Below are 26,262 nucleotides of genomic sequence, written 5' to 3' on the forward strand. Positions count from 1 at the left end.
GGGTGTGTGTGGCTTTGGATGCAGATTAACTGTGCTAGATGACACGTCTTCTGTAGAGAAGTGTAGGAATGTGGACTGTCTTACCCTGTTCCTGCCCCTGAAGACAACAGACACATTAAGTGAATACCATCATGCGGTTTTATATGTGAAACGTACGTGTGTCTAATGTAATTTAATGTATTATGGTGATGTACAGTATAAGATGTTAATGCATAATGTGGATATAGCATAAGTATAAGCTTAGGACAGTATAGAATATAGCATAAGGATAATAGGTTAGCATGTAGATAGGAAATGGTTAATGTTAGGATTAGCCCTGTGGGTGGCCACTAGTGCTGATAAGAAGGGAGGAAGTTCCTTGTTAGAGGGAGTCAGTGTCAGCTAGTGAAGTGTATGGTGGAGTTCAAGTTCAGATGGGGTGGGTTGCTAGAAGTGTGGGGAAGGTGACTTGACAGACAGACTTGACTGGAAGTAGGAGGGGACGATTTGTGCACTACAGATGGAGATTGGTAATGACAGAAAGTTAACAGCAGGGAAAGACAGACAAGAGAGTGCAGTACCTAGAAATGACCACAAGATGGCAGGGGGGAGTAGTTCAGGACTCAACAGCAGCTTAGGGCTTGAGAAACGCTTAGTCATGGGGGGCGGGGAGATAGGAACCCAGGAGGGGAATTCCCAGTGAGAGAGGGGATAATTAAGACTGGTTGGAGTTCCAGAGAGGTTAGTCCCGGGAGGAGCTCAGCAGAGGAAGACTCGGGACAGAAGACAGAGAACAGTGAAGAGCTCGACCAGAGGACTGACAGGAGAAGACAATCCATGAAAGAAACAGCCGACAGCACACAGATGCATGGGATGCACGTTCCAAAGGCCTCGGGGCCCGTCGGGTCCAACAATGTGTACAAATTTAAGAAAGAGGAACAGCATCCGTATCCAGGTGAAAAATTCTGTAGCATTATTCTGCCATCATCAGATACAACATTTCGACCCCAATGAGGCCTTTATCAAGTACAAACTTTTGGCAAAAGGAGCCGCCATATATAGTGTGGAAAAACCAATCACCATTCTGGCTATGCCCCCACGTATAAAATACACAAAAAGTGGTCAAACAAAACATCAAGAATATAAAATAGTACATTACATACAACTCACAGATATACATAAATGCAAAATTGCTTTTATACAAATAAGCACTGGTATTCATAAACACAGGCCATGTGTTAATGGCCCAATCACCTTATTGTGTATCTATCACCATGGTGATAATTCACCAATTGTTATCGCTCTTTTGTGTAGTAAACCCCTTAACCAATAAAAACGCTATTGTCATGGTCACGTGTGTCTGGACGCAGCGAGTACCGCAAGGCGAACCCATGACACGCGTGACCCTGGATACACCGCCTCCAGTGGGGCGAATTTAAATATTAAAACGTGCAGCTGGATACACCGCCTACAACTGGCGAATTTAGATATTACACGTATATATAAAGTAGTCTGGAAACCCCGCCTCCAGTAAGGCGAATTTAAATAATAAAGGGGGAACCTGGATAACATTAACAATGGTGGGCCCTGCAATAGGGAATAGGGAAGTGGAGACCTCCTGTACTCCCCTGAGCCAGTGTCCCTGCACTCCTAACTCCCTCTTTGCCGGTTCCGCAGCGGGCGACGCACAGGAACCTAAAACCCTAGCTCGCCCTGACCCTAAACCCTCACTAGGGAATTGGTCGGTGCGGAAACTAATCCCACCACTGCACTAAACACACATGAGGGAAAATGACAATACAGGGGAAACACCACTTAGCTTTGCTCTGTTGCGTACGCTCCTAGCAACAGAGCCCACCACCTGTGTGCATCTTCTCCTTCACCCGGATCCATCACCATAACTGGATCCTTCACCATAATGCAGCCTTGGAGCAGAGTCCACCACCAGTTGCAGCTGCCCAGTAAACAGAGTCCCAAAGATGAGTCCAGCTTCTGCCAAAAAGTCCAGCATGCTTGAGTCCAGTTTTTAGCAACCAAGTCCAGCATGCTGAGTGCAACTCTCACCATCGTCACCACTCCACCAAGCCATGCAAGTACCTCCTGCTGACACCGTAAACTGCGACTCCACCAGGCCATGCCAGCCCTTCCTGCAGACCACATAGCTGCCACTCGTCCCCTCTGGCTGGGCTGCGCAGGACTCATGTTCAGCTCCTTTCACCCAGGCTTCCTTGTGAATGACTAACACACATTATCACCAACAGTCATCAGACACACCTGAACTCTTTTATAGAGCCTCACACCTGATTTATAATTACGTGCACTAAACCAAAGAAACTAAAGTGCACTACCACTCACCACCACCGGGGCAACTTAGAATGAACGACACCACGTGTAATAATTCTAATGGCCACCGGGGGCAATCACACCACTTTGGCACCAAGCCAAAGGGAAAAAAGTTCACTTTGTGCATTTAAACTGTCAGATCCACCTTGGATCATGACAGCTATATGGCGTTTGCGCCAAAACCATAGCCACTAACCGCATACAACACTGATGGTTTAAGTCACACTGACCAATCCAATGTCTACATGCTAACTCACGTTTGAATTGCAGTGGCACCGTGTGGCCAAGAAGGGAGGCGGGGACCGGGCGAAGCCTCGCGACGCGCCACCGCCAGAAATCCCGCACCTGCGCGCGGCACCACCGTCGGGACACCATCCATCAAGGTAACGCCCAGCCCCAACCCCACCTAATGGCACATGCGCAGAAGACCACATGTTCGGCAATAAGCCCAGTATATGTCTCAGTCATATCGACCGAACACAGAGGCCAATCAGAGAGGGAAGCACGTCACATGACAGGTCACATGACCTGCCACGTAAACAGCACGTCCCACTGCCGACCGGTAACCACTATCAGAGGCCTATCTGGCACTCAGGCCGATATGTCCTTTTTGAACAAGCCCACTGCCGATATGCTCCGAAAAAAATATGAGAGTGAAAAGAGAAGGCTCATTTCTTTGGAGCTACATGCCACCACACTATGTGAATACTACAAGATACATAGGATATCACGTGGTTTGCGGCCACATTTACGGCCGACACTTATGGCGGACAATATTCAGTTCTGCAAGAGGTTTGAATTAATTTCTATGAAGTTTGCATTTGATTCACAGTGTAATGGAAGCTATCAGAAGGAGAATATCCGATGTTGAACAGCAGTTATCAGCCCAGATGACAGCACACGATGTGGATGCTTTTAAAATCCAGCTGGATGAGAAGTTGGTGAAATATCGTAATGACATCGAGGAGGCAAAGCGAGCCAAATGGTTCCGTGATGCGGATGATTATAAATCAGGTTGTGTTTTTACTTGGCAGGCCGATGTACAGAACTCTACACATTATAGAAGAGACAGATATGTCAAATCTGGATGGAAAAGGAAACTTCGAATGAGAGAACAGAGCAAATTTGGTTTCACAACAGCAGAATCGGAATCCACCGATGATTCAAGTGTGAGTGTACCTTCGGTTTCTGGTGTTTTTTTAGGAAAAGAAAAGATGGACAAACATACAAGAGGAGATCTCACCGTGGTGGGAGGAAACACAGGAGGAAGAGGCACGCAGAATCCTGTACGCAACAGCCCAGTGAGGACATGCAATATAGAGGGGAAGAAGAAAGGCTTTGGAGAGATCAGAACCTAGTGGTGAATATATCCTCATATATGTTATCTGATGCTGAGGTTAGTTTGTTGTCTAAAGGGCCTGTCACACTAAGCGATATCGCTAGCAATATCGCTATAACTTGTGACGTTATAGCGATATTGCTAGCGATATCGCTGTGTCTGATACTTACCTACGACCGACTCCCCCGCTGGTTATCGCTGATCGTGCGAGAACAGGCTGGACCGTTTCTCGTCGTCAGCTTCCTGCGGCGCTTCCTGCTGTGACGACGAGCGATGCGTGGAGCCGGGCGGGAGGACGCAGGATCGCCTGGTGTGACAGGTAAGTAGCGACCCCCGTCCCCAGCTATGTCGCTGGTGAGATCTGCCTGTGTGGCAGCTCACTAGCGACCACTTAGCGATGTACCAGAGATCCTGACCGCATCATATCGCTGGTCGGGATCGCTGGTACATCGCTAAGTGTGACAGTACCTTAAGGGACTGACGTTTTGTCCTATGAACTCACCAGATTGGTTTGAAATTGAATGCGATCTTTTTGCCTTTTTTAGGAGACTTAGATTGACCTCCTTTTTTTCGGATAAACAGCAGCTATCTTCTATGTCTGAGAATGCAATATCAAATGGCTTTTCTTTACAGGATGTCGGATTGTATGGATTGGATTGGTCAGTGTGACTTATACCATCAGTGTTGTATGCGGTTAGTGGCTATGGTTTTGGCGCAAACGCCATATAGCGTTTTTATTGGTTTAGGGGTTTACTACACAAAAGAGCGATAACGATTGGTCAATTATCACCATGGTGATAGATACATAATAAGGTGGTTGGGCCATTAACACATGGCCTGTGTTTATGAATACCAGTGCTTATTTGTATAAAAGCAATTTTGCATTTATTTATCTCTGTGAGTTGTTGTATGTAATGTACTTTTTATTTTATATTCTTGATGTTTTGTTTGACCATTTATTGTGTATTTTATACGTGGGGGCGTAGCCAGAATGGTGATTGGTTTTCCCACACTATATATGACAGCTCCTTTTGCCATAAGTTTGTACTTGATAAAGGCCTCATAGGGGTCGAAACGTTGTATCTGATGATGGCAGAATAAAGCTACAGAATCTTTCACCTGGATACGGATGCTGTTCCTCTTTCTTAGACAGGAGAAGACAGTCAGGGGGTGGCCCTGACACGACGTACCGCAGGACAGACGAGGCCCCGGGGGTACCGATTGGACGACGACTTCGGGCAGGTGAAGCGCTGGCGGTAGATTGGTCTAGGACAGCCCTAGCAAAAGATCCGCGAGGGACGTCATCACGACTAAAGGAAAGATGAAAGGTACCCGGGCCTGGAAACGGAGAGCTGTAAAGGAACTGCGGTGCATGGCTAAGGTCGTCAGGAGGACGGCCAATAAACCCGGATCTGTTACAACTGAATTCTGCCTCCGTCTCGTCTTTGCATCGTCCGGTCGTGGTAAGCAGTGGACCACCCCCCAATCCCGGCCCCTACCACAGAGGCAGCATGGGCCAACCGTTGAAGGCAGTGGGAGGCCAAATGGAGCTCCCTAATGGACATTCCAACAGCATCTGGAGCCTATTGCTCAGGCCAGGTACCACAGAGCAGGTGTAGTCTTCTGACATCACAAGGTCAGTGAATGTGAAATTACATGGTGGGCAAGGGTCGGTCACGAGAGCACTGTTGGAGTGGACAACGAATCCCTGAGGCTGGTGGAGTCAGCGGGCTTGGGGGTAGTCCAGAACGAATGGGCAGGACAGAAGAGAAGAGTTGTTCTAAGAAGGAAGGAAATGCGAATTGCTGTGCCCTATCCCACTTGTACCCACCTGATGAACCTGGTGTCCCATGCATTGTGTACGGCTGCTCTTGAAGACAGAAGCCCAGAAGCAGAGGAGGCCTGTTGTCAACAAATGAGTTTGATGCACATCACACACTACAGCACACGGACTGGGACACCCTTTATCTGTAAAGTGCCAGAGTACAAGCGGTCAGCAACTCGATAACAACTACCAGATGCCAGTCTGACAGCCTTCATTGTCCCCGTCCTTACTACTTCCCTCCCCCTCACCCCGGTGTGATGAGATTGCAGTAGGGGATTAGGGAGGTTATCATAGCAGCCACATGATAGGGCAATCTGCTCTCTGTGCCTCAGAGTAGGAGCTTGGTGAGCCTGTGATGTGATTGGTGCTTCAGGTGATCGCAGCAGCTCCCCGGACTACCTCCCCTTCCTCTTCTGCTGCTGATGTTATCATTGACAAGACTCCTTGCTGGAGCTCAGAAAACTGGTAGCAGAAGCAGTTTTCATTTTTAAATACTATTTTAGGTTAAACTGATATGTGTAATAGCAAAGTGGTTCTAAATGCATCAATTTTGATAGAGTGGGGACTTGGCTATGTATGTTATACGTGGGGGAGGAGGGACTAGGTTATATAGGCTATACATGTACATTAAATGTTTTTCATTTTATTTAATAAAATGTATTTTATAATTCATGTGTGAGTGGGGTAATGAATATCTTGGTATTCATATGTAGGCAATTATATCCGAGTAACCTAATCCCCTTATTCTTTAAAAAACTGATGGAGAGACTGATACCCATATGGCTCTAGCCATAATAAATAATTATATATGTTCTTTGAATATTTGTATGAATATATAGGCTATATGTGGGAGAAGGGAGACTAGGCTAAATATGCTATATGTGGGGGAGGGGGACTTATTAAAAAGAGAATGCAAAGCTTCATGGAAAGGGGGAGCAAAACTGGTGTAAATACAACAGAATTGTAAGCCAGTCACTGATTGTATTACATTTCTTTTGGTGGTATGTGTAAGCTGAAAAATGTGCCAAATTACTTTAGAGGTTGCACACACTGTATTGTATCTCACGTACATATGCATGAGGCTGGAGTTGGAACAGGTAAAATGTCTATGTAGAGTAGCGGTAGGGTGGAGCCTGTGGAATCAATTCTTCCTGTGGGCGTAGGCACTCCAGTCAGCCACTGACTGCACAGTACCATTTCTCCTGTTCTGTATACTGGGTGTAATGTTCAGTACTTGAATTATTCTGTATATACAGTAGTGCTCAAAAGTTTACGTACCCCGACAGAATTTTTGCTTTCTTGGCCTTTTTTCAGAGAATATGAATGATAACACCAGAACTTTTTCTCCACTCATGGCTAGTGGTTGGGTAAAGCCATTTATTGTCAAACTGCTTTGTTCTCTCTTTTTAAATCTTAAGGACAACCCAAAACATCCAAATGACCCTGATCAAAAGTTCACATACCCTGGTGTTTTTGGCCTGATAACATGCACAGAATTTGACACAAATGTGTTTGAATGGCTACTAAAGGTAACATCCTCACCTGTGACCTGTTTGCTTGCAATCAGTGTGTGTGCATAAAAACTGCATGAGTTTCTGGGATCCAGACAGACTCTTGCATCTTTCATCCAGCCACTGATGCTTCTGGAATGTGAGTCATGGGGAAAGCAAAAGAAAGCAAAAGAATTGTCAATGGATCTACAGAAAAAGATAGTTGAACTGTATAAAACAGGAAAGGGATACAAAAAGATATCCAAGGAATTGATAATGGCAGTCAGCAGAGTTCAAACGGTGATTAGCAAATGGAAAATCAGGGGCTCTTTATAGCAAAACCACAGTCAGGTAGACCAACAAAAATTTTGTCCACAACTGCCAGGAAAATTGTTCAGGATGCAAAAAAAAAACACACAAACAACATCAGCTGAAATACTGGACTCCCTGAAAACTAGTGGTGTGGCTTTTTAAGATGCACAATAAGGAGTCACTTGAAGAAAAATGGGCTGCATGCTCGAGTAGCCAGAAGAAATGCCACAAAGTATCTCGCCTACAATACGCAAAACAGCACAGAGAGAAGCCTCAAAACTTATGGAACAAGGTAATTAGGAGTGATGAGACCAAAATTGAACTTTTAGGTCACAACCATAAATGTTACATTTGGAAAGAGGTCAACAAGGCCTATGATGAAGGGAACAGCATTCCTACTGTAAAGCACAGAGGTGGATCGCTGATATTTTGGGGATGTGTGAGCTACAAAGGCACAGGAAACTTGGTCAAAGTTGAAGGGAAGATGAATGAAGCCCGTTATCAGCAAATACAGGAGGCAAGTAGAAGCCATCAGCCCGGAAGCTGCGCATGGGACGTACTTGGACGTTCCAACATGACAACGATCCAAAACACAAGGCCAAATTGACCTGTCATTGGCTACAGCAGAACAAAGTGAAGGTTGTGGAGTGGCCATCTCAGTCTCCTGACCTCAATATCATTAAGCCTCTTTGGGGAGATCTCAAGTGCACAGTTCATACTAGACAGCTCAGGAATTCACAGAAACTGGAGTTTTTTTTTCCAAGTACAGCAGACAGCTTTACCATCTGAGAAAATAAAGGACCTCATCCACAACTACCACAAAAGACTTAAAGCTGTCATTGATGTTAGAGGGGCCAATACACGGTATTAAGAAATGGGGTATGTGAACTTTTGATCAGGGTCATTTGCATGTTTTGGGTTGTCATTATGATTTAAAAAGAGAAAACACAATAAACAATAAATGACAATAAATGGCTTCATCCAACGACTAACCATGAGTGAAGAAAAAGGTTTGGTGTTATCATTCATTTTCTCTTAAAAAAGACCAAGAAAGCAAAAATTCTGAATATAAACTTTTGGGTACAACTGTATATACATTGCATAGTACCACTTCTCCTGTCCTGTATACTGAGTGTAATTCTTAGTACCTGTATTATTCCATATATATACACACTGCACAGTACCGCTTCTCCTGTCCTGTATACTGGATGTAATGCTCAGTATCTGTATTTTTCTGCACTGTATATTCACACTACAGAGTACCACTTCTGTCCTGTATTTTGGGTGTAATTCTCAGTATCTGTATTAGGGCAGAGACAGACTGCTGTATAACTTGTTTGGTGATAGCATCGCACTCCATGGACTGGACCAGCACCTCTCCTGATCTGAGCATGACAGAGTGATGTATTTCTATGCGGCTGTCTCTCAGGTCAGAAGAGCAGACAGCCAGTACGAGGTTTACGATGCGATGCTCGCACAAGTTATACTACACTCTGTTTCTGCTCAAATTCTGTATATATATATATGGGTCGCCCTCCCAGGGCTGTGGGGTACTCGGTACCGGGCCGGTCTCTCAGAGGGGAATGTCACAGCAGCGGTGACCCGGTCCGTGCCCCTGGGCGCCCATGTAAAAGGGATGAAGTGATGGAATAAAGTTTATGAGTGAATGATTCGGTGGTGTTCGGCAATGAAGATGCTAAGCTGATGCTGCAGACAGATCCTCTGGGACAGATGGTGGGGTGCAGCAATGATGGTGTAGCCCTCCACAGGCAGGGCTGTACTCCCAGGGCAGAGTAGATGAAGAGGATAGGTGTTGAGGAAGAGGGTGTAGTGTTTGGCACAGAGATGTAGCAGTGCTGACGGGGTTGCAGGAAGAAGGCAAGGACACAACAGGGTGCAGTTTCTTTACCTTTACTTTGCTTGGCAAATGCAGTCCAGGGTCCAGATTACAGATGGCACAGGAGCTGGCTAGCCTGGAAGCAACTTAGGAAGCTCTCTATGCAGATAGGTTGTGTAGTCTCCTTCCTAGCGCTTAGTTTTAGGTACTTGCAGTACTATGTTACACTGAACTTCCACTTGCTTATTCTCTTTAAAACTCCCTCGTATGGCAGACAGCTGTAGCCTTTCTCTTCTGGCTCACATGTCGCTGTTGTGTCTCCGAGTCTTATGTGGGAATAAAGCATTTACAGCTTCCTATTCCTCCGATTTCTGTTGCAGGACCATCAGTGTCCATACAGCCTTGGATACCGGGCTCCAGATCATGCGCTATAGCTGGGAATGAGCCTGAACTCTCTGCTCAATCTCTCAGCTCTTCTCCTCACGTCCACACACGTTGCCCTCCTCAAACTCCTAAATTTTCTCCTCCTGGCCCCCAGAGAGTAGCTCCTCCCCAGTTTTGGTTCAGAGCTCCTTCTGCTGACCTAGAATGGAACTGTGTTGTGTGTTGTGATTAACTGCCAGAGAGACCCTTTATTGCTTCCAAGCATGACATCACACTCCCTAGGAGGAAGGCAATGCCATTGTGGCGAGCATACTCCTGGGGGCGCCACATTCCCCCCTAGTGCAATCCAGTACTCCCGGACTGAAGGGAAAACATGTAAACATATAAACAATTATAAATATAACAAGATTTCAAAAATCAAAATTGGAAAATACAAAAACCAAAGCTCAAAAATACTCATGATGACAATTAGTCCATGCGTCAATGTCCATGGTCCATTTCCTGAGCAAGTTGGTGAACTATTTACAAGTAGAGTTTTTGACCACACATAGTCCTGTGGTCCAATTGTCCATCAAAACAAACTGAGATTGCTCAAAAGGGTTCTTACAGAGTCTCTGTAGGCACATAAGCTTGAAAAGGTTGCATATTTACATTTTACCATTTATATAACTTATTTAGATATGAAACATTAGGGGTGGTATACCTTGGGTACTATGGACAGACCTACGTAGCACTGGTGTTGTTGGGGATATTACTGGATGCCTTGTGTTAACTACTACTGGTGTAGTGTGTGTTGTACTGGCTACAATACTGGTGGTTCTGCGTAGCACAGGAATACTAGGTTTCCTAGGACCACTTCTTCTCACTGTGGGCATGACAGATTCACCACTGGCAGGGTAAGAATTCTCTTGTTCCACTGCTGGTGTAGCATCCGCTGCTTGTACTTGCTGGTTTTCAGAGTGGTCTTGAGTCACTTCTTCTTGCACTACCAGTTGGGGAAAGGTCAAAACTGGCACCACTATGGCTTGATTCGCTCTAGTGCAATTTACAGGGAATTCTCCGAGTACAGTGCTGACCTTTTCTTCTTCTTCCTCTATGGGCTGAAGGTTGTTTTGCTCCTACATTCTGTCCTTTAGTTGGTCAGGGCACAGTTTCAGATGATCCCTCGATACTGCTGATGACGAGGTTTCTCCTCCATCCTTACTGATAAGGCACACTTTGGTGTTGTCGAAGTTTGATGGTAAGATGGTGTAGGGTTCAGCTTCCCATTGGTCATCCAATTTATGCATCCTTCTTTTCCTCTTTAGGACTTGTTCTCCTGGTGACAAGGGAACTGCAGGTGCATGATGATTGTAGTTCTTTTCTTGTTTTTGTCTCGCCTGAGCTAGACTCTTTTCTACACACTCTTGTACTCTACGGTATTGCTGCTGCCGCTCCATATCCCAGTCAGCATCTGGTGATGTTACTTCAGGTGTAAGGACTCCCATAACCAAATCAATAGGCAACTTGCCAGGCCTCGCTCTCATTAGGTAGGCTGGAGTGCAGTTGGTGGAATTCACAGGAATGTGATTGTAGAGGTCGACCAGATCTGGCAACTTCTCTGGCCACAGATTCATCTCCTCCAAAGGCAAGGTCTTCAGTAGATCGATCACCACCTGATTCATCTTTTCACACATGCCATTGGTCTGTGGATGGTACGGTGTTGTCCTGATCTTCTTGTAACCATGCAAATTACAGAATTCCTGGAACACTTCTGCCTCAAAGGCTGGACCTTGATCTGTAAGCACACACTCGGGATATCTGTGTGGTCGACAAAAGTGCTGTTGGAATGCTCTGGCTGCTGTCCTGGCTGTTTGATCCTTGACAGGCACGACTACCAGGAATCTCGAGTAGTGGTCAACGATGGTAAAAGCATAAACGAAGCCTGAACGGCTTAGGACAAGCTTCACATGGTCCATGGCTACCAACTCGAGTGGCTGTTTGGCTATTATTGGCTGCAATGGAGCTCGCTGGCTGTTACGGTACTTTCTGCGCAGGTTGCATTGTCCACACTCCCGGCACCAATTATCAATAGCCTTCCTCATACCAGCCCAGTAGAATCTCTCCCGGAGCAAGGCCTCCAACTTCTTCCATCCAAAGTGTCCAGCTCCATTGAGGTATGCTTCCAAGTCCATTGATGCCTCCCTCTTTGGGACTATCACTTGCCAGACCAACTCATGAGTGCGGGCATTGATACTCCTCCGGCACAGCTTTCCCTCATAGATGAACAGCCTGCCTCTCTCCTTCCACAACTGCTGGGTTTCTTCAGGAGCATCTGGATCTGGGCGTGAGTCAGCTTGTGACAGTAGCTCCTTTACCAGGTGGACTGCGGGGTCGCTATCCTGCGTCTCTGCCCAGTCATGATGAGGCAATGGATTTAGGGTGGCCTCTTTCACGACAGACCGTCGGTTTCTCCTTGGGCACGTTGGGCCGCAATTGGCCGGTGGAAGGCAGGTAACTCTATTTCTTCGAGTGCCTCAGGGTCTTCTCCTGCATCTGGCAGATTGGGCATTCTGGACAGCGCATCAGCATTCGCATTCTTGTGCCCCGCTCGGTACTTGATGGTAAATTCATAGTTAGACAGCCGGGCCATCCATCGCTGCTCCAGTGCACCTAGTTTTGCAGTTTCCAAGTGAGTCAATGGGTTGTTGTCCATAAAGATGGTAAACTTGGCTGAAGCTAGGTAATGCTTGAATCGTCCAGTCACAGCCCAGACTATGGCAAGGAACTCCAGCTTGAAGGAACTGTAGTTGTCCGGGTTCCTTTCAGTGGGACGAAGCTTCCTGCTGGCGTAGGAGATCACTCTTTCTTTGCCATTCTGTACTTTTGACAGTACTACTCCCAGTCCCACATTGCTGGCATCAGTATACAGAGCAAATGGTTGATTATAATCTGGGTAGGCCAGAACTTCATCCCTGTGAGAGCCATCTTCAGTCGAGTGAAAGACTTCTCCAGTTCCTCATTCCATTCAAATGTAGGACTCTTCTTCCTGGCCTTCTTAGGCTGGCCAACCAGACGATTTTGCATAGGTGTGGCTATCTCAGTGAAGCCTTTGATGAACCTTCGGTAGTAGCCTACCAAACCGAGGAATTGACGTACTTCATGAAGGTTGCTGGGCTTCTGCCAGTCCCGGATGACAGTGACTTTGTCAGGATCCGGTGCCACACCTTCTGCACTCACTACATGACCGAGGTACTGTACCTTGGGCTTCAGGAGGTGGCATTTGGAAGGCTTCACTTTCAGGCCAAAGTTGGACAGAGTTTTAAACACCTCAGCCAGGTGCTTCAGATGGTCTTCATAAGTCTTGGAGAAAACAATGACATCATCAAGGTATAACAGAACTGTTTCGAAGTTCTTGTGTCCAAGACAGCACTCCATTAGCTGTTGAAATGTCCCTGGGGCGGTGCAGAGCCCAAACGGCATGTAGTTGAACTCGCAGAGACCCATTGGTGTAGTAAACGCTGTTTTCTCCTTGTCTGCCTCTGCCATGGGAACCTGCCAATAGCCACTAGTGAGATCTAAGGTGGAAAAATAGTTAGGAGTTTTAAGTGCAGCTAATGACTCTTCAATTCTGGGTAATAGGTAGGCATTCTTATGTGTAATGCTGTTAATTTTCCTGTAATCAACACACATTCTCATGGTACCATCTTTCTTTATCACAAAGACTATTGGGGCTGCCCAGGGGCTACAACTGTCTCTGATCACCCCAGCCTCCTTCATTTCCCGCAACATACTTTTGGCACATTGATATTGTGTTGGGGGTATAGGCCGGTACCTTTCTTTAATGGGTGGATGATCTCCAGTGGGGATATGGTGTTGAATCCCTTTTGAATTCCCAAAGTCTATAGGGTGTTTACTGAATACCCGCTCATACTCCTGAGTCACTCGGTAAACCCCACTCTTTTGGTATGAAGGGGTGAAGTCAGTTCCCACCTGCAGCTGCTGACACCACTCCTCCAACTGCTTTACAGAGCCAGACTGTTGTGACTCAGGGCTAAAACCTCAATAATGTTTCCTCTACCCCACCTAACCAATAAATCAAACTCGGAAACCAAATGATGGGTGAAGGTCGGTCACAGCTTTATTGAATGTTTTCTCAAACAAACATTTTAAAGGCACTTAGCTTCTCTTAACACGCGCTCGCTGCCAAATGCCCTGTTCTTTATTCGCAGGCAAGTCGGCCAGCAAGCCATAGCTTTGTGCTATTCCTTCTTTCACCGCTGTGACTTGAAACTACAATAAACAGAACATAATGAACATTAGTAAACAATCATAACAAAAAGGGAGGGAGGGTGGGACAAGCACTTCCAGGATCAGCTGCCAGGAGGAAAGAGGGAGGGCGGCCTCGGATCTGGTCCATTATAACTACAGGAAGGGGCTGTGCTAACCCCTTCCTTATCCCTATTGGCCCTATAACATTAAGTACCCACCCAGAACCACGACGTGGGTAGGCCAGCTCTATTAACCCTAAGGGAAGGGGAGGGGAGGAAAGGCACCCCAGTCAGGGGCACTTTCCTTATGCGATTGACGTAAATGTGGAAAGCAAATTACTACATAACTCTGAGTCATTTGGGCTGACAAAAAGGAAATCATCCAGGTAATGAGTGACGGACCTACTTCCCGATTCCCATCTCACTACCCACTCCAAAAAAGAACTAAAAAGTTCAAAATAATAGCACGAAATAGAACATCCCATGGGAAGACACATATCAAAATAAAACTCTCCTTCTACCTGACAACCCAACAAATGAAAACAATTCGGATGAACCGGCAACAAACGAAACGCCGAATCGATATCAGACTTCGCCAACCAGGCTCCTTCCCCCGCGGTCCTAATCAAAGCCACAGCCCTGTCAAAGGATGCATAAGACACTGACGCATCATCAGGGGAAATACCATCATTCACTGAAGACCCTTTTGGGTGAGACAAATGGTGAATCAAGCGAAAGGAACCAGGGTCTTTTTTAGGCACCACTCCCAGAGGCGATACTCTAAAATCCTGAAAAGGCGGGGATACAAATGGACTGGCCATTCTACCCAGAGCTACCTCCTTCTGCACTTTTGCCACCAGAACATCCGGGTGTTCGCGAGCAGACTTCAAATTTGCCGCAAAACCGGGGGACCTATGCAATTTAAACGGGATAAAAAAACCTTCTGAAAAACCAAAACGCAGCATACCTGCAGCCTCCTTGTTAGGATAACGGTCTAACCATGGTTCCATCGCGACTACGTTCACCAAATATCTATATAATCGTTACTCCAAATCTTCTTTTTAGTATCATCATCAATGTGCGACCCAAGTGCACTAATCCCACAAAACATGGTATCCTTATACACCCCCGCCAATGGGGCAACCCCCTTATGACACTCCTTCGCCGTACTAGCTTTGGGGGGCAATTGCCGATCAACGCTTGCAACACAGATAACATAGCTGTAGTATCGACACTCGGAGAACCCAACAGGGAACATTCACCCGGATTCACCGTTGGAGGAGGGACTCCCATAGATGGAGGAACTCCGGCTCCCGGATGACCCGCCGGAATGATGACGCCACGACTTGTAGCCTCGGGAGTTGCTCTCGCCTTGACCAGGCTGTAAGTCCTTGATCGGGCCCTCGACTCCCGGTGCTCGGAAGGAGGACCACGGACCCGCTCGGGACTCAAGGACGCGCTGGACACCTCTGACACCGAAGATGGAGAGTCACGTCTCGAGGACCGGGGACGGTGACGACCACTAGATGAACCCCTGCGGCCTGAGTGCCTTGATCTTTTATGGCGACGCTGCGATGCGTGGTGCCCGTGACGGCGCGACTGTGGGGACGATGAGTAAGAGGAAGAAAAGGAGGAGGATCCCCGGCGTCTACGCCTGCCTCGCCTCCTCCTCGTAGGGGAATCAACCACTGCAGCATTAATTGAAGCCTCCCTACTACCCCCAGCTACAGCAGAAGCAGGGGCCTGGCTCTGACCCACAACCCCTTGCGTACCGCTGTGCTGCGGTGCCGCAGCAGGCACTATAGTGCCCGGCGCAATCAATTCTGCAGGGGAGGATGCATGGACCGCCCCCGCAACAGGAGCTTGTGACAGACTGCCCCTCCCCTGTGCCCCCACCCCAGGCTGCTCAGTACCCTGTTCCTCTGTTGACCCGGAGGAGGTTGCACTATTCCTCCCACCCATAAAGGCACCCGGTATCCCACTGCAAGTAATCCCCCCCGCCGCCCGGCCCAGATCCCTCCCAACCACTCTCGCTCTGCTAGGTGCTTGTCCGGGGCCAACAGATTCCCTAACCCCCTGTGATGGTGTAGCGCTGAACCGGCGCCCCCTATTCCCACGTCTAGGCGCGGCTGCGCGCTCAGCTTCTCCAGACCGGAAGTCTGGGGGCGGCGACTTCCGCCTAGCCGCGCGCCGCCGGGAAACCCCGGCCAGCGCCGGCGAGGCATCGCGCAGCCGTACAGGAGGGCGGGATCGCCGCACGGGCCGCCTGCCTCCCACCACCCCCACCGCCGCCGGCTGTTCCTGTTACACCGCGGCAGCGGCCAGACCTGACCGCAATGAAACCGCGCCAGGACCGGGCACCTCCGGAGAAGCTGCAGCCCGCGGGGATGCCAGGTGAGCGTCGATCCCCGCAAGGAAACTGTGAAGCCATGACTCTCCCTCCTGCAGTACACGCAAGCGCAGGGCCTCCAAAAGAGGGTCTGCCATAGTACCGCCGGACAGTGCTCGACAAGCACTTCCAGGATCAGCTGCCAGGAGGAAAGAGGGAGGGCGGCCTCGGATCTGGTCCATTATAACTACAGGAAGGGGCTGTGCTAACCCCTTCCTTATCCCTATTGGCCCTATAACATTAAGTACCCACCCCGAACCACAACGTGGGTGGGCCAGCTCTATTAACCCTAAGGGAAGGGGAGGGGAGGAAAGGCTCCCCAGTCAGGGGCACTTTCCTTATGCAGTACAGTGCCCACCATTATCCTCCACCTGGTCGGATGAGACCAAGGGCTCTGCTGCCTGTATTGCATTGTTACTGACAGTAAGCAGCTTAGCAACTGTGGCATACCGAGGTATTGTGGCCTCCTCCTCCCCACAATTCAAGAGGCATACAGGTACTCTCCCTTTGCGAACATCAACTACCCCTCTGGCTGTCAGGACAGTGGGCCGGCTATCAGAGTACACTGGCTCTACCAATGCTTGGTAATCTTTTCCTCTGAGGCCGATGGCTGCCCGACACCAAATTAACATTTCACATCTGGGGGGTATCACAATGGGGAAAGAATCACTCACTCTGATGCTGACAATTTCTCCGCCAGACAGTTCTACCTGCTGTCTTTGCATCAGGGCCTTGATCTCCTTCTGCAGGACTCTTTGTTCACTGGAACCAGCAGTCTCAGCCTCCTGTTGCAACAAAACAATAACCTCGGCAAGACAATTTTCAATCACATTAGTACCTAAGGTCATCATTGGATTACATTCTCGTCGATCAATGTATACAGCTATCAGACCTTGTGGTTTTAACGCTATTCGCCCCACTTTAATGGTAATCTCTTTACATCCTACTTGCGGCAAAGACTGACCATTGCTGGCAACTACTGTGAGTTCATCACTTGGGCCGCGAGTAAGTTCAGAATCAGCCCAATACCGCTTGTAAAGGATATATGGCATAGTTGTCACCTGAGAGCCAGTGTCCAGCAAAGCGTTCATGGGGATGCCGTCAATCACCAAGGGGAGGACCGGTCGCCCTCCAACATACTTGGCTCGCCAGTTCTTTGGGCCTTGTGGTCCTACGCCAGGGGGTTGGCCCTCTGCCCCAGGGTGGCAGAATCTTGCGATGTGGCCTGCCTTGCAGCAGCGACGACAGATGGGACATCCGTCCTGGTCATAGCGATCGTTATCTCTCCCTCGGCGTGGCGGGATCCTCTTCATCCGTAGCCACGGAACATCCTCTGGACTGGAGGCCAGCTGGATCTACTCCTTGGATGACACCTGCATTGACTGCACAGTTTTGGCAAGTGCAGCCATTCTTTTGGTCAGCTCCTGGACCTGAAGACGCAGTTCGGCAGATGAGTCTTTGTCCTGAGTCTGTCCATCAGCCTCCACAGGGCTGAGTGGGAAAGATGCTGCTTCTTGATGGTATGTGATCACTGGGCGCCTAGGGGGCGCTGGACGGCTGACATTTTGTTCATGCAGCAATCGAATAGCCCTGTCTTTGAAGTCTGCAAGGTCTAGGTCAGGGTTCTGTAGGGCTATAATGCGCAGCTGTGCTCTGTGGGTACTGGATAGGAGTCCCTCAATAAATTGCTCCTTTAACAGTCTGTCTCCATCTTTCACACTGTCTGGATCAATCTGCTTGATGGCTCGCAGCGCCTCCTGCAGGTTAAGAGCATAGTCCCGTATTCTGTCCAGCACTCTTTGCTTACACCCAAAGAATCTCATCTTTATTTCAGCTGCAGTACGGGTGTCAAAGGTGCTTCTTAGCTTAGCCAGGATCTTTTTAACAGTCTCTTTATCAGTGTCCTGCCAGGCTTTTACTTCCCTTTGCGCTGCACCAGTTAGCTGCCCAATAAGGATGTTCACTTTCTGGCTTTCAGACAGAGGATACACCTCAAACAAACTGCAGTCTCTCTTTAAATTCACTCAGGGTATGTGACTCCCCTGAGTACTGCGGTAGACAGGCCGCTCCCGGTATATAGGGCATGGACAGCGGCATTATGGGGACTGCTGCGGTGGGCGCTGATTCTTGCGGTGCTCTGGAGGCAGCGCTAGCTGCTGGATGCAGCGGCACTATGGGAGCCGCAGCTACGCTGGGCCCTGCAGCTTGTGGCACTGTGGATTTGCAGTGGTGTCCGCCGCTGCATCTGCTCTTGCTTCAGACATTCTCTTCCCCCCTAGTTAACGTTTGCCAGGCCCTGGGTTGTGCTGGCTTACTGGTTACCGCTCCACCGGCTGGACGATCGGGGGGGACGCTGGGACTGCAGGCCTCCGCTTCTCACTTCTCGCGCGCTGGCCTCTTCCCACGCGGCACTTCACTTTTCCTGCTCCACGACGGCCCGCCCCTTTGGCTTCCAACACAGTCTCTGGCACACAGGACCCGGGGATACCGGGCTCCGTAAATCCTGTTCGTGACGCCAAAATGGGTCGCCCTCCCAGGACTGTGGGGTACTCTGTATCGGGCCGGTCTCTCAGAGGGGAATGTCACAGCAGCGGTGACCCGGTCCATGGCTCTGGGCGCCCATGTAAAAGGGATGAAGTGATGGAATAAAGTTTATGAGTGAATGATTTGTGATGCCACCTGTGGTGTTCGGCAATGAAGATGTTAAGCCGACGCTGCAGACAGATCCTCTGGGACAGATGGTGGGGTGCAGCAATGATGGTGTAGCCCTCCACAGGCAGGGCTGTAGTCCCAGGGCAGAGTAGATGAAGAGGATAGGTGTTGAGGAAGAGGGTGTAGTGTTTGGCACAGAGATGTAGCAGTGCTGACGGGGTTGCAGGAAGAAGGCAAGGACACAGGGTGCAGTTTCTTTACCTTTACTTTGCTTGGCAAATGCAGTCAAGGGTCCAGATTACAGATGGCACAGGAGCTGACTAGCCTGGAAGCAACTTAGGAATCTCTCTATGCAGATGGGTTGTGTAGTCTCCTTCCTAGCGCTTAGTTTTAGGTACTTGCAGTACTGTGTTACACTGAAGTTCCACTTGCTTATTCTCTTTAGAACTCCCTCGTATGGCAGACAGCTGTAGCCTTTCTCTTCTGGCTCACACGTCGCTGTTATGCATCCGAGTCTTATGTGGGAATAGAGCATTTACAGCTTCCTATTCCTCCGGCTTCTGTTGCAGGACCATCAGTGTCCATACAGCCTTGGATACCGGGCTCCAGATCATGCGCTATAGCTGGGAATGAGCCTGAACTCTCTGCTCAATCTCCCAGCTCTTCTCTTCATGCCCACACAAGTTGCCCTCCTCACACGAGCTCCTAAATTTTCCCCTCCTGGCCCCCAGAGAGTAGCTCCTCCCCAGTTTTGGTTCAGAGCTCCCTCTGCTGACCTGGAATGGAACTGTGTTGTGTGTTGTGATTAACTGCCAGACAGATCCTTTATTGCCTCCAAGCATGATATCACACTCCCTAGGAGAAAGGCAATGCCATTGTGGCGACCATACTCCTGGGGGCGCCACATTTATTTATATATATATATATATAGCACAGTACCAGTTCTCCTGTCCTGTTGTCGGATAGGCTGCATTACACTTCCAGAAGGTCAATATTGGTTTATTATTTTCTACATTCCTATGGGCAACTATAAATAAATCATGAAAAGCCTGCTTAAATGGATTTTCCCAGGTTTGGAAGTTCCCCCTATCTTATGGATAGGGGATGACTTTCCATTTTCTGCAGATCTGACTGCTGGGACCCCTACGATCCAGAGAAAGGTTGCTTTGAAGAGCATCATGTAAATGGAGCTGTGGTCGATCATGTGCACTTCCGCACCATTTACATGTGGCTCTTCAAATAACTCAGTTAAGAGAATGGTGAGGGGCATGACAACGTAAAAGCAAAATTCACTGATTGGGGCTGATGTTATAGTATGTGGGCTGGTGGGGTTTATGTGCCAGTGCTGCTTTTTGTTCCCAGTCCGGCTATGGCGTCTGCTATTTATTCCAGCTAATTTTGCACTCCAAAAGTTAGTTGGCGCTCATTCCCTTCTGAGCCCTTCTGTGTGACCAAACAGTAGTTTTCCACCACAGATGAGGTACTGGCGTACACAGAAGAAATTGCACAACAAATTGTTTGGTCCCTTTTCTCCTGTTACCCTTATGAAAATGAAAAATTTGGAGCTAAAGCAATATTTTTGTTCCAAAAAGTAAAATTTTACATTTTTCCTTCCACACTGCTTTAATTCCAGTGAAGCCTATAAAGGAGTAATAATCCTTCTTGGATGTGATTTTGAGTACTTTGAGAGGTGTAGTTTTTAAAATGGTGTCACTTTTGGGTATTTTCTGTCACATAGGCCCCTCAAAGTCACTTCAAATGTGATGTGGTCCCTAAAAAATAGGCTATTTTGTTGGAAAAGGTTAGAAATTGCTGCTAAACTTTTAACCCTTCTAACAAAAAAACTGGGGGTAAAGGGGTTAATAAGCAGTGTGGAGATTTACTAAGTGCAGAATTTCATTTGTTTGAAACATGTTTAATGGACTGGTTTCTTTTTTTTCTACTTATTTTTTAACCAAATCTCAGAGGTCTCCTTTACTTGATAGTGTTTATTTTATGGTCATTTTCTTCCATATTGCTCAGTTGTTTCTGTAGATTACTTTGGATGGAGAAAACACAAAGAAGTGTCCATTTCTAGTCTGCACAGTAAGCGTGAACTAGAAAAGGTTGATCTACGCCATTAACTCTCATCTACTAATTGATTTTCTTTTAAATGTAACTATGGGGTTTGGTGATAACATTTGTAATGTGAAAATCTAATTAAACAGCAAATACCTGTTGAGTGATGTTACCCTATTAACAGGGCAACCCTCCGCTTCACTGACACTCACAGAACCCACGCAAGATTTTGAACAAGAATAAGGAGCACGGTGTAAGGGCTCATACTCACATGCGAGAAGCTCAGACGAGTCTCGCACATCAATACCCGGCACTGCCGCCGGCACTCGGATTGGAGCATTCAGCTGCAAGCAGCCGAACGCTCCGATCCGAGTGTCGGCGGCAGTGCCAGATATTAACGTGTGAGACTCGTCAAAGTTTCTCGCATGTGAGTATGAGCCTTAAGGGAACAGAAAGACAATACAAAGTCAGTAGTTATTGTGTATGTGCTACAACTAGGATGTAAGATCCCCTTTGGTACCTAAAAGGGAGTCTGTCAGCCCAGACTGATTTCATAAACTTGCCTTGTAGGAGACATAACGCTATAAAAATTGCATCTTTGGTATTCTAATCGCTGCCGCCATTCTGTAGAAACTGAAGTTTAATCAAATACTGTATATAAAGTAAGATGCTTGTGTAGAAATCGCAGGAACGTGGGACGTTGTCACGGACAAGAGGCAGGTCAAGAGTTAACAGTTTTATTAACAATAAACACACTCCACGCAGGGAGTAGTGGGTTGCAGGGTGACGGTAGGGAAATGGGGAAGAACAGAGTGGCAGGGTAGGTCAGGGACGAACGAGAGTTCAGTATTAAAGAGAAGGAACTTATCAGACTGTAGACTTCTGGTGTGCAGCGTCTCAGGGTTCCAACGGTGGCAGCAGCACTTGATGTCTGGATGTAGTCTGTGACGAATGGGGATCCAACTGTGGCACCGACAACAGCGGCACATGACGTCTTAACAAAGTCTCTGGGAAGCCGGTAGATTTCCCATGCTTACAGGTGTCTAGCACGGTATTGAGTCCAGTGTGGGGAACTGCCGGCACGTAGCTCTGCTCAGCGGCATGTGCAGGTATATGGACCAGAAGCTCTAATACTATAACCCCTGGTGAAGTCAGGTCACGCATGTCTGGGCCACTTTTAACTAACACAGTCAGGGGTAGCTGAAGGTCACGCTCCCAGTCTCTTTTCAAGCAGCACGCGCGCGGTACTCACTTTCCTGGAGCGTCTGGCACCTGACTTTATGGCGGACGCACTGTACGACTTCTTTCCTCTTGTCCCCGCTAATGGCAGTGGTCGATGGCGGTCACTGATCTGTGTGGCGTAGGTGCTCCCTGAATGGAGCACTCCTCTCTGTGTCTGCTGCAGCACCCGACTTGGCTCTGCTCTGAGAGCACGGCTCTACTCTGTATGTCTGGCCGTCTGCAAGCAGTGGGGCCTGGCACAGCGCCGGTACTGTCTGGAGGGACGGGGCGCAGCGTTCCTTTTACCACACGCTGCTCTGCACTGGCGCCAAAAGCCCCCTGCAGTGCGCACTTTTTCAGCTCTCTCTGCCCCCTCCTGTCAGCAGGAAGCTCCATCTCACTCATCCTTCCCTCAGGCAGCAGGGGAGGGTCCGCCTCTTTAAAGCTTCCGCCGGGAAACAGAGGATGCAGCCTTTTCAGTTCCAGACCCAGCATGCAGGTACTGTTAGGAGTCAGATTTCTGCCTCTCCTTTGCTGAAATCTAGATCCTCACATTCTGCAGTCTCCTGCGCTTTTCCTGCTGCAGAGGAGATTGCAGAGGAGATTGCCCTGCGGCAACTCTCTCCAGAAGCTAAGTCCTTTGTTCCCTCATCTGAGCATGCTCATGGGACGAACTCCCATTGGAGTTTGGGAGTCAGGTGTTCAGGTCCTGTGTTGAATCCCATTGGCTCTTCCTGGAGCCTTGGAGATTTCCGGAAGGTCCCGTTCGCTATAAAAAGCGCGCATGGCTGTTCCGCCATGCGCTAGTATATTCATACTTGCTGCTGTATGTTTGCTGATGGATGATTGGACTGGTGAATGACTCATTTGAAACCCCCATTCCTCTGATACTACGTCTGTGTGAGTGTTTGAGTTCTGCCAGTAGCAGCGCTAGCGCCAGTGCGCATTTGCTCCATCAATCTCAGCAGCTTAGCGTCTGCATTGCGCCAGCGTGATTGCGGCGTTTTGCCAGCGGCGCAATTATCGCCGCACTGCGATTGCAGTCCTGCCGGGCGTTCGCAGTTGCGACGCCATGCATACTTGTCTCTACGGTAGGTCTAGACGGAGTAGTCCTGCTGTCTAAGGCTGCTCCTGTCACCATAAATACCGCGTGTGCATCGCTGAGAGTCTGTGACCTTAAACAGACTCAGCGTTATTGTCTTTGGTTTTTGCTTGCAGCTCTGTGATTGTAACAGAGCTTGCTTAGTGCATTTGGGTGCAGTTTAACCCTTGCACACTGCAGCCAGATTGCTCTGCCTTCACTTAGCTGCGGTTTTCCAGCTTCCGCACGGTGGACCCCGAGTGGCGGAAGTATTTTTATTTAGTGCCTTCCGCCACTCCTAACAGGTACCCGTGGTCAGGTCTATCTCCTTACACTTGGTGCACCTTTGTTGTGGCCAAGAGGCTCTGCGCAATGTGCCAGTTAATTTACATCCCTTTTTCACTGGTGATTGACAGCACTGGCTTTGTTGGATTGAGCAGAGAAAGCTCATGCAAGCCAGTTGTCATGATTGCGGCCGTGGCCCAGCAGGTGCCTCCACGCCGACTGACCACAATGGTGAGGGGCAGGCATCCCCTGAGGACACAATATCGACCCTCTATATCGGAGAGGGGGGCTGTGGCAGCTGAGCATGTGGACAAGGAGAAGACACGTAGGACTTGATTACACTGCACAACTTCAGGTATAAAGAACGTAAAGTTTACTAAAGTAAAGTCACACAGCACATAGACTAAACATGACTATGCCAGGCTCCCGATTCCACACCTCCCAGAAGGGTGCCACCCAGTGAACCCCAAGGCACCAACGGATCACCGAGGCACACATAGGTAGGACATCAGGACACAGGTTGGACATCAGGACACAAGTTAGGCATCAGGACATCAGGACACAGGTTGGACATCAGGACACAGGTTGGACATCAGGACACAGGTTGGACATCAGGACATCAGGACACAGGTTGGACATCAGGACACAGGTTGGACATCAGGACACAGGTTGGACATCAGGACATCGGTTGGACATCAGGACATTAGGGCACAATCTGGACATCAGGACATAGGCTGAACATCAGGACATCAGGACACAGGCTGGACATCAGGACACAGGCTGGACATCAGGACACAGGCTGGACATCAGGACATCGGTTGGACATCAGGACATCCGGGCACAGGCTGGACATCAGGACATCAGGCCACAGGCTAGACATCAGGACATCAGGATACAGGCTGGACATCAGAACACAGGCTGGACATCAGGACACCAGGACACAGGCTGGACATCAGAGTCACCGGCAGACATCAGGCATGAGTTGTTCGGTTCCGGACATCTGACACGACCTACAGGCACCACTGCGGTCATCAGACTACAGGCTCCAGACAAAGGTTATCAGGTTCCAGACTGCGGTCGTCAGGCTCTGGGCATCGGACCTAGGAAGGAACTCAAGCGTGATGGTGCTAGAACCGCAGGATTGCTGGGCCTGCATGGAGCTAGCACCGCATGGTAGTCAGAGCACAGGGTAGTAGATGCTCAGCAGGAATACCGGTTACAAGAGACTCAGAGTCACTGAGTGAGAGGCTCCAAACACAGATGGATTCCAGGAACATAACACAGCAGACACTGTTCAGACAGGGTCAGGTACAGGATCAAGGATTCAGGCCTGGATATACCGCCTCCAGGGGAGGGCGCAGGAACAGGACAAAGCAGGAATCAAAGCAGGGACTTTGGTATCAAAACATAGACAGGAGAGGTCCAGGGACACAGACACAAAACACACATGGCAAAGTTCAGGAACTCTGTGAGTAGCTCTGGCAATGCCCAGGGAAGGGGAAGTTTATATAGGAGTTGCCCCTCAGCAATAGGCTGGGGACAGCATTTCAAGCACACACACTAACCTTGATAAAAGCAGGGGAGGTGTGGCCGTGCACGCCCTAAGCACAAACAGAAACCATTACAGCATAATCAGTGCAGGAACTGAGGCTTAGGGCACCTGGCAGCGGCTGCACGCCCAGACATACCTGGACAGTCATGCACCAGCTGCAAATTACCTCGACAGCATCCACAGTGGCAACCAGGGACCGCACATGTGGATGGTCATGCAGCAGAGCAAAGACCTAACAACACATGTACGGCTACACAGCAGAGCAGGGAACTGAGCAGGCTCCTTACAGGTAACAGCCAACAGTATCCTCACTCAATTAGGGGGAACAGAGCAAAGGGTTACAGCAAAGACATGCATTGTCACGCCGACAAGCAGATACAAACAGAACAGCGTGACACCAGTGCTGTCAAACAGCAGTGAGGGAGGCAGGGGCATTGAAAACCAGTTGATGTAGCGGTGCACTGAGCCCTTGGCCATGCCAAAGCTGCACTGAGTATGCTAATTAGCATATGTGATTAAACATCAGTTTCTGCAGCATGGAGGCTCAGATTAGGACACTAAGGGCCCCGTCACATATAGCGACTCACCAGTGATCCAGACAGCGATATCAACGTGTCAGGATCGCTGGTGAGTCGCTTACATGATCGCTGGTGAGCTGTCAAACAGACATCATCACCAGCGATCAGGACCAGCGATGCCGAGCGCGCAGAGTCGCTGTGTACTTTAGTTACCAGCGCGCTGATGCAGGGAGCTGATAAGTAAGGTACACATCGGGTTTCTAAGGGACGTGCGTCACTTAGAAACCCGATGTGTACCTTAGTTACCAGCTCCCTGCATCAACGCGCTGGTAACTAAGGTACACAGAGGGTTTCTAAGCACAGCGCCATGCTTAGAAACTGCGTTTACCTTAGTTACCAGCTAATCGCTGGACTACCGCCTGTCACACGCAGCGATGCGTGCTGGCCAGCGGGAGACCAGCGACCAAAAAAATGTCCAGGGCTTTCCAACAGCGATCAACGATACCGGCAGGGGGGTCGGTCGCTGATACCTGTCACACACAGCGATCTCGCTGGTGAGATCGCTGTTACGTCACAAAACTTGTGACTCAGCAGCAATCTCGCTATGTGTGACGGGGCCCTAAAGCCATGTACCCAATTAATGCAAAAAGCTTTTCTGCAATCTTTTTTTTTTTTTGCCCAAAACCTGCTGCGTTTAACTGTCTTTTAGCGAAGTGGATGTGATATCATGAAAACTCAATCCCACTG

Source organism: Dendrobates tinctorius, unplaced genomic scaffold, assembly GCF_039654945.1.
Source record: "Dendrobates tinctorius isolate UK_male_01 unplaced genomic scaffold, ASM3965494v1 ptg000013l, whole genome shotgun sequence".
NCBI classification, from domain to species: Eukaryota; Metazoa; Chordata; class Amphibia; order Anura; family Dendrobatidae; genus Dendrobates; species Dendrobates tinctorius.